General features: G+C 40.4%; 1 long non-coding RNA gene across 1 annotated transcript in view; it reads right to left on the bottom strand.

The window, feature by feature from the left end:
- Positions 1-11,007, bottom strand: part of LOC309630718 — a 34,721-nt gene extending 23,714 nt beyond the window's left edge. The window contains exon 1 of the long non-coding RNA XR_014245903.1: positions 1,743-11,007. This is a non-coding gene — a long non-coding RNA (uncharacterized lncRNA). The remainder of the gene's footprint in view (positions 1-1,742) is intronic.
- Positions 11,008-11,736: the final 729 nt, after the last annotated feature.

Consider the following 11,736-nt stretch of genomic DNA (forward strand, 5'->3'; position numbering starts at 1 on the left):
TTAAAAAACTAAAAATAGAGTTGCCATATGATCCAGCAATCCCACTCCTGGGCATATATCTGGAAAAGACAAAAGCTCTAATTCAAAAAGATACACCCCAGTGTTAATAGCAGCACTATTTACAATAACCAAGACATGGAAGCAACTTAAGTGTCCATCGACAGATGGACAGATGAATGGATAAAGAAGATGTGGCATATATATATATATATATATATATATATATATATATATATATATGTGTGTGTGTGTGTGTATATATATATATATATATAAAGGAATATTACTCAGCCATAAAAAAGAATGAAATCATGTTTTCTGCAGCAACATGGATGGACCTAGAGATTATCATACTAAACTAAGTAAGTCAGACAAAGACAAATATCATATACTATCACTTACATGTGGAATCTAAAAAAATGAACTTATTTACAAAACAGAAACAGACTCACAGACATAGAAAAGAAACTTATGGTTACCAGTGGGGGTGGGGATGGGGGAGGGATAAATTAAGAGTTTGGAAATAGCAGATACAAACTGCTGTATACAAAATAAACAACAAGGATATAGCGCAAGGAACTATATTCAATATCTTGTAATAACCTATAATGGAAAAGAATTTGAAAAAGAGTATATATATCTATAGATAGATAGATATGAATCACTTTGCTGTGCTCCTGAAACTAACACAACATTGTAAACCAACTATACTCCAATAAAAAAGGATTATAATCATTTCCCAATATATACAAATATTGAATCATTCTGTTGCACAGCTGAAACTAATATAATGTTATATGCCAATTATATCTCAATTAAAAAAAGAATAATAAATCAGCTGATGCAGATGTTGGACAACAGGACTGCAGTGTGTTCGCCAAGTGGGACCGTTAGTAGTAAATCTAGATTCAAACACTCTGTCAACCAATCTATGTTCTCAGGACCACCAGGGGCGTCTGCCTGGGCAGAGTTTACAGTGTGGCTGGGAAACAGCCAGCCATCTCCTAAATAAAAAGAGGAGGTTGGTCGAGCTGCATGTTCACTATTTTTTAACTTAAATTCAGATATTACTGTCCCACGGCGAGGGTGCAGTGAGGGGATGAAAAAAGGCCAAGAGATTGCTCAAAATTCTCTTCCTCCGTATCAGTGGAAACAGCAGGAGTGAGGGCCACGGTTCCACAAAAACCCTGAAGACTTCAGGGTACTGAAGGAAGCTTACCTTCTTAAGGAAACCAGAGCTTTAATTACTGACTTCACGCTGCATTTCTGAGTGACTTGTGTCTATCCCAAATTAATCACGAATTTTGAATAGATAGTAGGAAATCTTGAATAAAGTGAAATAGATATTTACACAAGATAGGATTTAAATTCATAGCATCAGTGAATGCTACACGGATTGGGAAACTATGAGAGTAAATTCCTGATAACAGAATAATTATCCTAAAATTAAACCCCAGAGGATGCTTGTCATTAGGTGGTAGAAGGTGTGAAAGGGTTCAAGAGAAAGGAGAACCAAACAGCAGAATATCAAACTAGAAAAGGTAGGAGAGATTTAGAATAGTATTAAGAGAGATTAATACAAAAAGAGCAGAAAAAAGCAGTGCTGGAACGTGTGAGTAAACAGTTCTTGTTTGCTTACAGCATATGCACTGGAGCAAGGGAGTTAAGAAAGGTGACTGGTAGAGTCTTAGTGATATATCCCAGACTGGGAAGCCTATAAACAACAGAAATTTAATTCTCACAGTTCTGGGGGCAGAAAGTCCAAGATCAAGATGCCAGCAGGGTCGGGTGACGGACCTCTTCCTGTGTCAGAGCCAGTGCCTTCTCGCTGTGCCCTCACATGGTGGAAGGGGCTAGGGATCGCTCTGGAGCCTATTTTTATCAGGCACTAATGCTATCCATGAGAGCTCTAACCTCAGGACTTAAGCACTTCCCAAAGGCCCCACCCACTAACACCATCACCTTTGGGGATTAGGATTTCAGCATATGAGTTTTGGGGGACATTCAGGCCACAGCAAATAGACATGACATAGGGGAGGCAGATGTTGATTACCTAGAAGTTTTGCCTCAAAAAGGACAAGGCGAGGCTAACCTCCCAGATCTCTCATTCTATCACCCAACAGCTTCCTAATGAATAGGGAGGGAACACAGCTTTTAAAAGGAAAATAACCCCCTGTCACCGTGAAGAAGTGTCTTATTTATAAAGGTTGCACCAAGGGTACCATATAGTATGCAGCCCACCCAAAGCAATCCTTTTGTGAATGGAAATCTCAGGGCTCACATGTGACTCATTAGACTGCACGTGTCCTGAAATAAGGGAAATGGGTCCCTCACCGTCTCAGCAAGTTGCGTTCAAAGGGAGAGCAGCCTACGCCTGATCTCTGTTTGCCGTAGCTGCCAAAACACTTTTCAACTTATAAGGGAGGCAGTCAGCTGCATTAGAAGTGAATCCTTTTCTTGGAAAATGACATCTCGGCACAGACTGCCAAAAGAGCGGCCAAGATACTCTGCCTTGCCAGGAAAGGGCAGCTGAGGAGCAGAGGGGCCGCCTTTTGCATCCTGTGAGAGGCAGGAGGGTTTCAGCAGTCACGCAGTTAACCTGAATTTACCTGGGGATTTTTAATCAGCACAATCACACTTATGCAATTAAAGTGCAGACCTCCAGGCTGAGGTATACATATATGTACGTATGATTTGGGGGGAGGGGAAAAGAGTATGTTAATAAAGAAAAAAACTGTAGCCGAAGATGAGTTCTTGGAAAACTGAATCCAACAAGCCTTTATTGGAAGGTCACCATATGCAATCCTTGTGTGTGGTAAGGAACATTCGGCCCGGCCTTCTAGTCACTAATTTAATCATGATGGTGGGGCCCCAACATGGGTCTCACCCTCTTCAGTTAAATACCTGCTTAATTAATTGTGCAGCTAATACCTGACACAGGAAGTGGACCCAGAGGCAGAGTTAGGGGGCCAAAAGACTTGTTGAGGAGAAACAGCTTGGAAAGAAAAGGAACAGGAACAGGACTGGGTAGAGGGTGTCATCCCACCTAGGTAAGGACTGACACAGACTCTGCAGCCCAATGGGATGCTCCAAGGCCAAGCTTGCCCATGAGACCTGGCCTGCCTTGGACAGAAATGATTGGGGTCTTGCTCAACCAGTGTCTGGAGGGAGCCCTGAGCATGAACTGGGATGGATCTTGAATAAAAAGCAGCACGAAGTCATCAGCTGATCACACGCTTCACCAGGAGGTGGTCCTAAAGGGGGTCTTAGAGGTGCACCTCTGTGTGTGCATAATCCCAGAACACAAATAAGGACCATCTGCATCGGCTCCTGCAGAGCCTGAAGAGAGAGAGAAGGCTACCATGGAGGTCCTTAGCTGTTCACCTGAGAGAAAAAAGGACACCCTGACCAGTCCCTGGAATCATAAGTGTACATGAGCTAGAAGACTCTGAAGATCATCACAGACAGAGCACTGCTTCACCACCACTGAGAAGGAGGACATACCCAAAGATGGTCACCGAGAATCCCCAGTTGGAAGAGGAAGGGACGGACTAACTCTTCACCCTGAGCGTAGCTGGGCTTTGTGGATTCAGGGATAGGAGTTCTTAGGGGCTGGGAGCTTATGGGTACAAAACTCACTCTCATCCATTTGTGAGTGATCTGCTCTGCTCGGTGCCTGTTCTCAGTAGGGGAGGCTGTAAACACAACACTTCCTCTGGAGTATGCAGAATTCTGGCAACTCTGGGAAGTCAAGGATGACAGCCCACAATACCAAAAGACTTCCCATATTTCTCCTCAGGGAAGATTCCCAAGAACTATCACCACTGGGAAAACTTACGGCCAGGATGGATGGAATCAGGGTTGTAAAGGTAAGGAAGCAACACTTCCCTTGGAAAATACATTATCTAGTTGTACAGAATGTCCACCGATTATTGGTGTTTTGATATCTCCTATGTTTATACAAATTCTTATTCCCAGGGTTACTAGTAAAGTGTGATGAGAAGAAGGCAAGGTCAAAAGAGTTCATCCACATTGATCTAAAATATTCAACAATATTTAAGAAGACTAATGAAACGTAATCTCTAAAGATGGGACTGATCACTTTGAAATGTAATCTCTAAAGATGGGACTGATGGAAAATCAAAAAAAGAGGTGTTTTCAGTTGAAATAGCTAAAATATTATATTTTATCATCACTTTTATTCCACAATGGGTAGGCAAATTCTTGCCCTTTATATTTATTTTTAGAATTATTAGGGAAGAGAAATAGGTCTTAAATATCATGTCTGTTCTGTTGACTTTGGGAATTGACTCAGAAAAATCATCTGGGTTCCAACAGCCATGGGGACTTTCTGAAAGGTAAACATTTTTTCTATTTCACACCCTTTAATAAAATTTAATACCCTGATGATGGAACCTTGTCCTCAGAAACAACCTCTACTTTGGGGCATGGCGAAATCTGCCCCCTTCTCCTACTCCTGTACCTTTCTTCAGCCTTTTCTTCCTGTTTCTCTTCTACTTCTTGTCTGTTTCCTTCTCTGTCACTGAGTGCCTTCTACATACACCACATGGAAGGGTTAATCCTCATGGGGAATTTGGAAAACAGTAATAATATCCTCATTCTAGTGATGAAGAGACCAAGGCTCAGACAGGCAAAAAGGTATGCCCATGTCTCTTTTCCCCCATCATCACCCTATGTTTTATTTGCCTTTCTTATTTATCTCTATTTATATAAGCAGAACGACTAAGTGTATTTTAAAATCTCACTCTGGTAATTTATTTACGTGTTTTCATGATTAGTTTTTTTTAACTGATGATGAACATTAGTGATGCGATAGTGAGAGTAAAAATATCACAATTGAAGGAGGAAGAATTAGAAGAACAGAGGATGAATTGGTCTGAAATGAAAGATATACTCAAGGTAATTAAAAGCTGATACACACATATTGCTAGAGGAAAGAGACACTCTGGAAAGGCTACACAGTGTATGATGCCAACTCTGTGACATTCTGGAAAATGAAAAGCTATAGAGACAGTAAAAATGATCAGTAGTTGCCAGGGGTTGGAGCGGGAGGAAGAACTGGTGGAACACAAGACTTTAGGGCAGTGAAACGATTCTGTATGATACTCTAATGGCGAATACCTGACATTATGCATTTGGCAAAACCCACGGAAGTGTACAACACAAAGAAGGAATCCTAATGCAAACTATGGACTTCAGTTAATAATAATGTGCTAATATTAGTTCATCACCTGTAACAAATATACCTCACTTATTATGCAAGGGGTTAATAATAGGGAGGACTGAAGGGAAACTCTGTATTTTCTGGCCAATTATTCTGTAAACCTAAAACTGCTCTAGAAAATAAGGTTTATAATTTTAAAAAAAAGGACTTCCTTAAAACAGTACCTGGTGCAGGAAGAAGATTGGCCACTGTCCAGATGTCAAAATATACCCCGATTCTGGGACACATCTTAAAATTGCTGGATAGGTTACCTGCTAAATGTCTGAGCCCCAGTGAATAATGCCAGGTGGTTTTACATCATGAACAAAGGACAAAGAGAAACGGTTCTAATATAAATTTCCATTTTTCTCTATTCACTGCAGACGGCGTGCTCCTGCCTTTAAGTCATAGACAGATGGCTCAGTGACAGGCGGCGGGTATTCACATGTGCAGGACTGAATCTCATTACACTCTAACAAGAAGATCATAATGCAGACAATCAAAACCAAGTCTGGCCGATCACATGTGAGAGGCACTGATTTTTTTTTTAAAATAAAGGCAGGGACATTTTCATGCAATCTGAGAAATCTGATAATGAATGTTACTTTCAGTATCTTTTATTTCCTTTCTCCCTTGAAAATCTAAGTAAACCAATGCAATTTAAAAGCTAATTTCCAATTACACTACAGTTATTTTTATGACTGTGTTTTCCCCCAATATCATGTAGGAGAGATTACCTCTTTGCTTATTATTAATATCTTGCTAGAAGTTCTTTAAGATGTCTGTTATAAACTACTTTCTACTCTTTAAGACATGTGCGATCAATAAAGAAAAAATAGTCCGCTAGTATCATCATCCACAAACTCACCAAATTTCAATATATAGCAAATGGCACAGGACTCTATTTTAGTTTATAATGTAAAGTACATGGTATGGGACCAGACTTACTTAAAAATACATTGAAAATAGTAGCAATCTCATATATTTCGTGGAACTCATTTAATTAAGACTAATCATCCATGCAAGACTGCTTTGGGAGGAGAGGTAGAGAAAGGCTTGCTTGTTGTTTTTTTTTTTTTGAAATTATTAACAACTTTAAAAATTTATCTCTATTTTAAAATCATCACTCCATGTTCTGTAAGCATCCTGGGACAGGTGGAATTTCAAGAAACTCTTTCATGCATAAAAGAGAACAAGCTTAGTAACCTGAAAATTCTAACACTCTAAGTGCTGTGAATATATGTGAAAGCAATTGAATTAATAAATCATAAGGGAGGTAAAGGGATGACGGATGTTTCTCGGTGTAACTGAGGGCTCCAGCAGATATCAGGGACTGATGGAATAAGTGAGGCTGGGTAGACATTGAAATCAGAAAATATTGTTGAGCATCTGTTATATATAATGAGGTGGGGTGGGGATAAGATGGGAGTTAGTTTATACAAGAAGGCAGGCTAATCTGAAAAGTCTTTTGAGGGACTTTCCTGCTGGCACAATGGTTAAGAATCCGCCTGCCAATGCAGAGGACACGGGTTCAGCCCCTGGTCCGGGAAGATCCCACCTGTCGCGGAGCAACTAAGCCCTCGTGCCACAACTACTGAATCCCGTGCACCTAGAGCCCCTGATCCGCAACAAGAGAAGCCACTCCAATGAGAAGCCCACGCACCGCAACGAAGAGTAGCCCCGGCTCGCCACAACTAGAGAAAGCCCACGTGCAACAACGAAGACCCAACGCAGCCCAAAAATAAAGTCTCTTGAGACACGTCTCACAGAAATGCTAGGTAAAGTGATGAAAGCATCATGTCCATTGCATAGCTGAGGTGCCAAGAAAGAAGGAAAATCCCTGTGTGGCAGAAATAAACCACAGAGAAAAAAATGTGAGCAGAGGTACAATTTTCCTGGGAGGGTGGTATGTGTCAGGGAGGGATGGTGACCAAAGAGGGGACTGGACTGTCATTTCTTTGTGCAACCAAGAATAGAGGCCTTCAGCCTGCATGAAACAGGTCATGATTAAGAAAACATCTGCATCCTTGAGGAAAATGATCCCCAAACAAATGTATGCACCCAAATGAGAAGGCAGTGACTAACCTTGTCTACCCTTTGGGGCCATCGGGTGGAAAATGCTCCTCTGAGAATTCTAAAACCCAGCCCTGTCCACAAGCATGGCTTGTAGTAGGAAAGTGCAAATATCTGTGATCCAAGGACACAGAATACCAGAAATTTTCCTAAAACTGTGTACAGGTTTCCTAGGACTGTGGAAATACTACTTTTCATTTGGCAGAAGAAAAGGCAAGACTGCTTTAGATCAAAGCCACCAGGATTCCCAGATAGAGGTCTGCCTAAGTTAGGTTCACAATCCAAAATTATAAAACATGCAAGAGAACAAGCCACCATAAGCAAGAAATAGCACATGCCAAAAAGTAGGAGTAGAATCCTGAGATTTTCTGATAAAATAAGTATCCAATAGAAGCTGTAAAATAGATCTTAAATGATTAGAGTTATAAAAGAAGATGTAAAGAATATAAAACAATGGCACCACAACAAAAAAGCAGATTAATTTTTAAAAAATGTGTGTCTTAGAAATTAAAAGAAAGTATAGTCATTTAAATTTAATTCTCAAAGAATAGGTTAAATTGTAGATCAGATACAGCTGAAGAAAGAATTAACCTAGACAGTAGCTCTCAGTCTGGCTGCATATTAGAATCTCCGGAAAGTTAAAAAAATTCCAGTCTCCAGGTTATACTCACAGCAGTTAGATCAAAATCTCTGGACAAAGGATCTAGGCATCAGCATTTTTTAAAGTTCCAAGGTTGATTACAACGTGAGGTTGTTCTAGTCAGAGCTGCCTCAGAGACAGCATACAAGATATTGGGTAATGCAAACAGCATGATCCAGAGGAAACAAACACACACGAACACACAAACTAGGTCTGTTCTAGTTCTGCACTGTTTTGAGTGCCTTTTCTGTGCCAGATACCAGATAAAAAGTGAGATATACAAGCGAAGAATTTCAAAGTGCATCTTTAAGTACAGTTACCACAAAATCCAAACCCACCAATGTGCTGCTTGTATAGGAAATTAGAAAGAAGCTGAAATTTAGCTTTACATAGAACAACACTGCAAGAAAGGCGTATTCAGAAATCTCAACTCATTGGGTTATGCGTGTGAAATGTTGTGTGTGTTTCCCATAATATCCCCCAGCTGTGCTGCACGGAGCCTCCTTGGGCTGCAACCCTCCACAATCTTTGCCCCCTCTGCAAAGGGGGTCCTAGCGGTAATTGAGTTTCTACCTCAACTGGGGCCAGCTCTCCCGAGACCTCATGAGTGAGTCTTTTGGGGCCTCCCCTTTCTTGTGGGAAATAGTCCCACGTTCCCATTGGAAGGGAGGAACAACCTCCCATGAACACTGAACTCGCCACTTTGCCTCAGTCCCCCGGTAACGTGTCTGGTGTTGGAGGAAAAAGGTGGGTGGTGGTTGTGTTCGGGCCTGAACTGGAGCCTTTCAGGAAATCCGTGGGAAGATGGATGAGCCCAACGATGATCATTCCATGATTCAAGAATGTGTCATTTTCTGCTTTAGGTCATCCCCTGAGCCTGGGATCACTGGACACATCTCACGTCCCACTATGTGTGATAACGAGGTGAACGATTCTTCACCAGCCCAACCTTAAAAAAAAATTAACAATAAAAAATTAAGCCTTTTTCTCCTGCCATATCCTTTTCCCACAATAATAATTCATAGCACCTATTTTTTTTTTAAAAAAAAAGCATTGTATTTGATTGTTATACATTTCCAATAATCTTGTGAAATTCTTGAAATGTTGAGAAATCCCCACCTCACATTTCAGAATTATTTCTTGGAATGAATTTCACCATAAAGTTTAAAATGCTGTCTTTAAAAACAGAGAGTTATAGTAATATCTCTCAATTCACTAGTTTGATGTAGCTTATATTGGTTAAGTAATTCACATTAAAGATGATGTGACAAAGCACACCTCATTAGGCGTACAGCTACAGAGCCCTGATGCCTATGATTTTCTGCATTATACTGCCACCCAGTGGTTCATTTTACTATGGTACACCAGCTAGAACAATCTATTTGCCATTGTATTGTTATTTTTTTTAAAAAGTCAGAGCAATGACCCTCCAGATATTAGCATGTACCAATGATTATTCAGCACTGTTCACCTATCCAACAAAAGAACCATAAAGTTATTTTTTAAAATCACAAGTAAAGAGAAAATGCCAATAATTTTATTGACCTTGTTACAGTATCTCTGTTTAATGAAATCAATATTATATTTTAAAGATATTCTGATAAAAATGTATAGAATCTGGGAGGTAGAGGGTTGCCTACAAATAATTTCTTTAAATTTGTCATTCTGCGTATGAGAAAACTTAAACCCAGAAAGGAAAACATACTATAAGCAATTGTTGAAGGGCTCATTGCTAGTTACTAAGTTCAGATGAAAACCCCAGGAACAGTAACTCACAGCCAGGGATTTTTCTGTAATTTGGCTTCATTCGTTAAGAAAACTATCTCACCAATTTATTGGAGAGTGAGTCAGGAAGTTATGGAAATAATTAGCAAGATGAAAGAAGCTCAATTATTTTATGGACTAAAATTAAAGGTCCCATGAAATAACATTACGTGTACAAAGTGAAGTTTGCCGCCTGGAGAGGAAAAGAAAATCTTGGAGACATAAACTCAGGGCAGTACTTCAGCCCAAAGTGAAGCTCATTACTGTCATATAACTAAGATTTTCATTAAAGCCAATGATATATGTCATAGTTGCTGTACTTTTTAGCTATGTGAAAGAAAAACACTCTATAAACCCTAGGAATTATATAGGAAAAACAGAGCTAGGTTGAATTATCTTTGGTCTTAACACCCGATCCCACATTGAAAGAAAAGGAAAGAAACTGCCAAAAACAGTTTTTACTTTTTTTCCCCAGAGCTTTGTATCCATTTCATCACAGTTTCTCAATATAAAAACCTATCTGTAGCAGTTTTCTGAGGTTTTTAGAAATCATGTTTCACTGCTAAATCATGTGTGAAATTGTCAATTCCAACTCACATTCAAAGAATGATCTGAATAGTCCTTTCATTAGAATAATTGAGAAAATATTGCTGAAGTTATTGCTTTTTAAAACCCATTCAGAAAATCCCAAATTAAAATAGATAATTAAATAAAATAATCAAGTACACAACTGGGTGGGAATGATATTATTAAAAAACAATCCAAATATGTGCTTTCAGAAAGATGAGGGTTCCCTGCTGCTTATATATGATAACTAAATATGGGGACTAATAGAAAGCGACGTACAGTGAGATCCTGCTTATAAAACCAAGTGTTAAAAATAAGATGCTCTTCAGTAGAAATAAACCTCCTAAGGATCGAGGGAGAAGAATACTTCTCTGGAGACTGACATCATCTGGGAATTGCTAAGAAAGGCAAATGGTCAGCCCCTGTAGTAAACCTCCTGTTTCAGAAACTCCCAGAAAGAAATGGGGCCCAGAAATCTTTATTTAAACATGCTCAATAGGTGATTCACGTGCACGCTAGAGCTTTAGAAGCAACCATCGAGTCCCACGCTAGACCTCGTTGCTTTCTGTCTTCAGATAGTTTATTCCTAAAGAGCAAAACCTCATGGTTGACACCCATTGTGGCAGTTAGTGTACTGCCTCTCAGCTCCAAATCAGCCTTCATCACCCTATTCCGCAGTAAGGAGATGGGCCCTGTACATGCTCTCCTACGTCGGCTCGCACCAAGTTGTCAGCGGAGCGTGGTGCTGCAGGGTGCTGTGGGATGGAGGGGTCTCTCTCTTCCTGGTTGTGGTGTGGCCCTCCGACACCCAGCACTGTCCAGTCAGCAGGACCCCTGACGCCACCTTGGGCATCGTCACAGCAGAGCGCGTGGGAACCCGACCCCCCCGTGAACCCTGCACTCCCTCCAGCAGCTCTGCGGTAAGTCTTCAGGTACAGCATCTTTCTGTGGACAGATTTTCCCAGCAACCCTGAAGTCCGATTTCTAGCACGTTGCACCTGTATAGAAACTCTGTGACTTCTCTGCGATCCAGTGAGCCGTGGCGTGCCCTCTCTAATAAAGACAGGGATTCTGCCCAGGGGAGTGTGGAGAGGCGGGGGAACCTCTTTCCTGGGTGCTCTATCTCAGACCTAGGGGGCATAGCTGCTCCTGATACCTGCTACTTCTATATTCTTCACAGTTCTCTTTACTTCTTCGAGTAAACCAGTCCCTCCTTATGCCAATCCTCTGTTATAGCTACTAGTTCTTTACAGTAACATTTTCTTGTTCAAATTACCGTGTGCTTTCTGTCTCTCAGACTGGACCCCAAATGATACACTTAGCTTTTCCATCAGATCCTTCTAGAATATAGGATCAGTTAATGGCTTGTATCAAGTTGCAACTCATGGAGACCCTAAACACATCTAGGTCACATCAATGTTTAGATATATAAGTAATTTAATTTTGTATTAGGGAAAAGGTCTCATAA

This window comes from Balaenoptera borealis (assembly GCF_965194805.1).
Source record: "Balaenoptera borealis genome assembly, chromosome: 6".
Classification (NCBI taxonomy): Eukaryota; Metazoa; Chordata; class Mammalia; order Artiodactyla; family Balaenopteridae; genus Balaenoptera; species Balaenoptera borealis.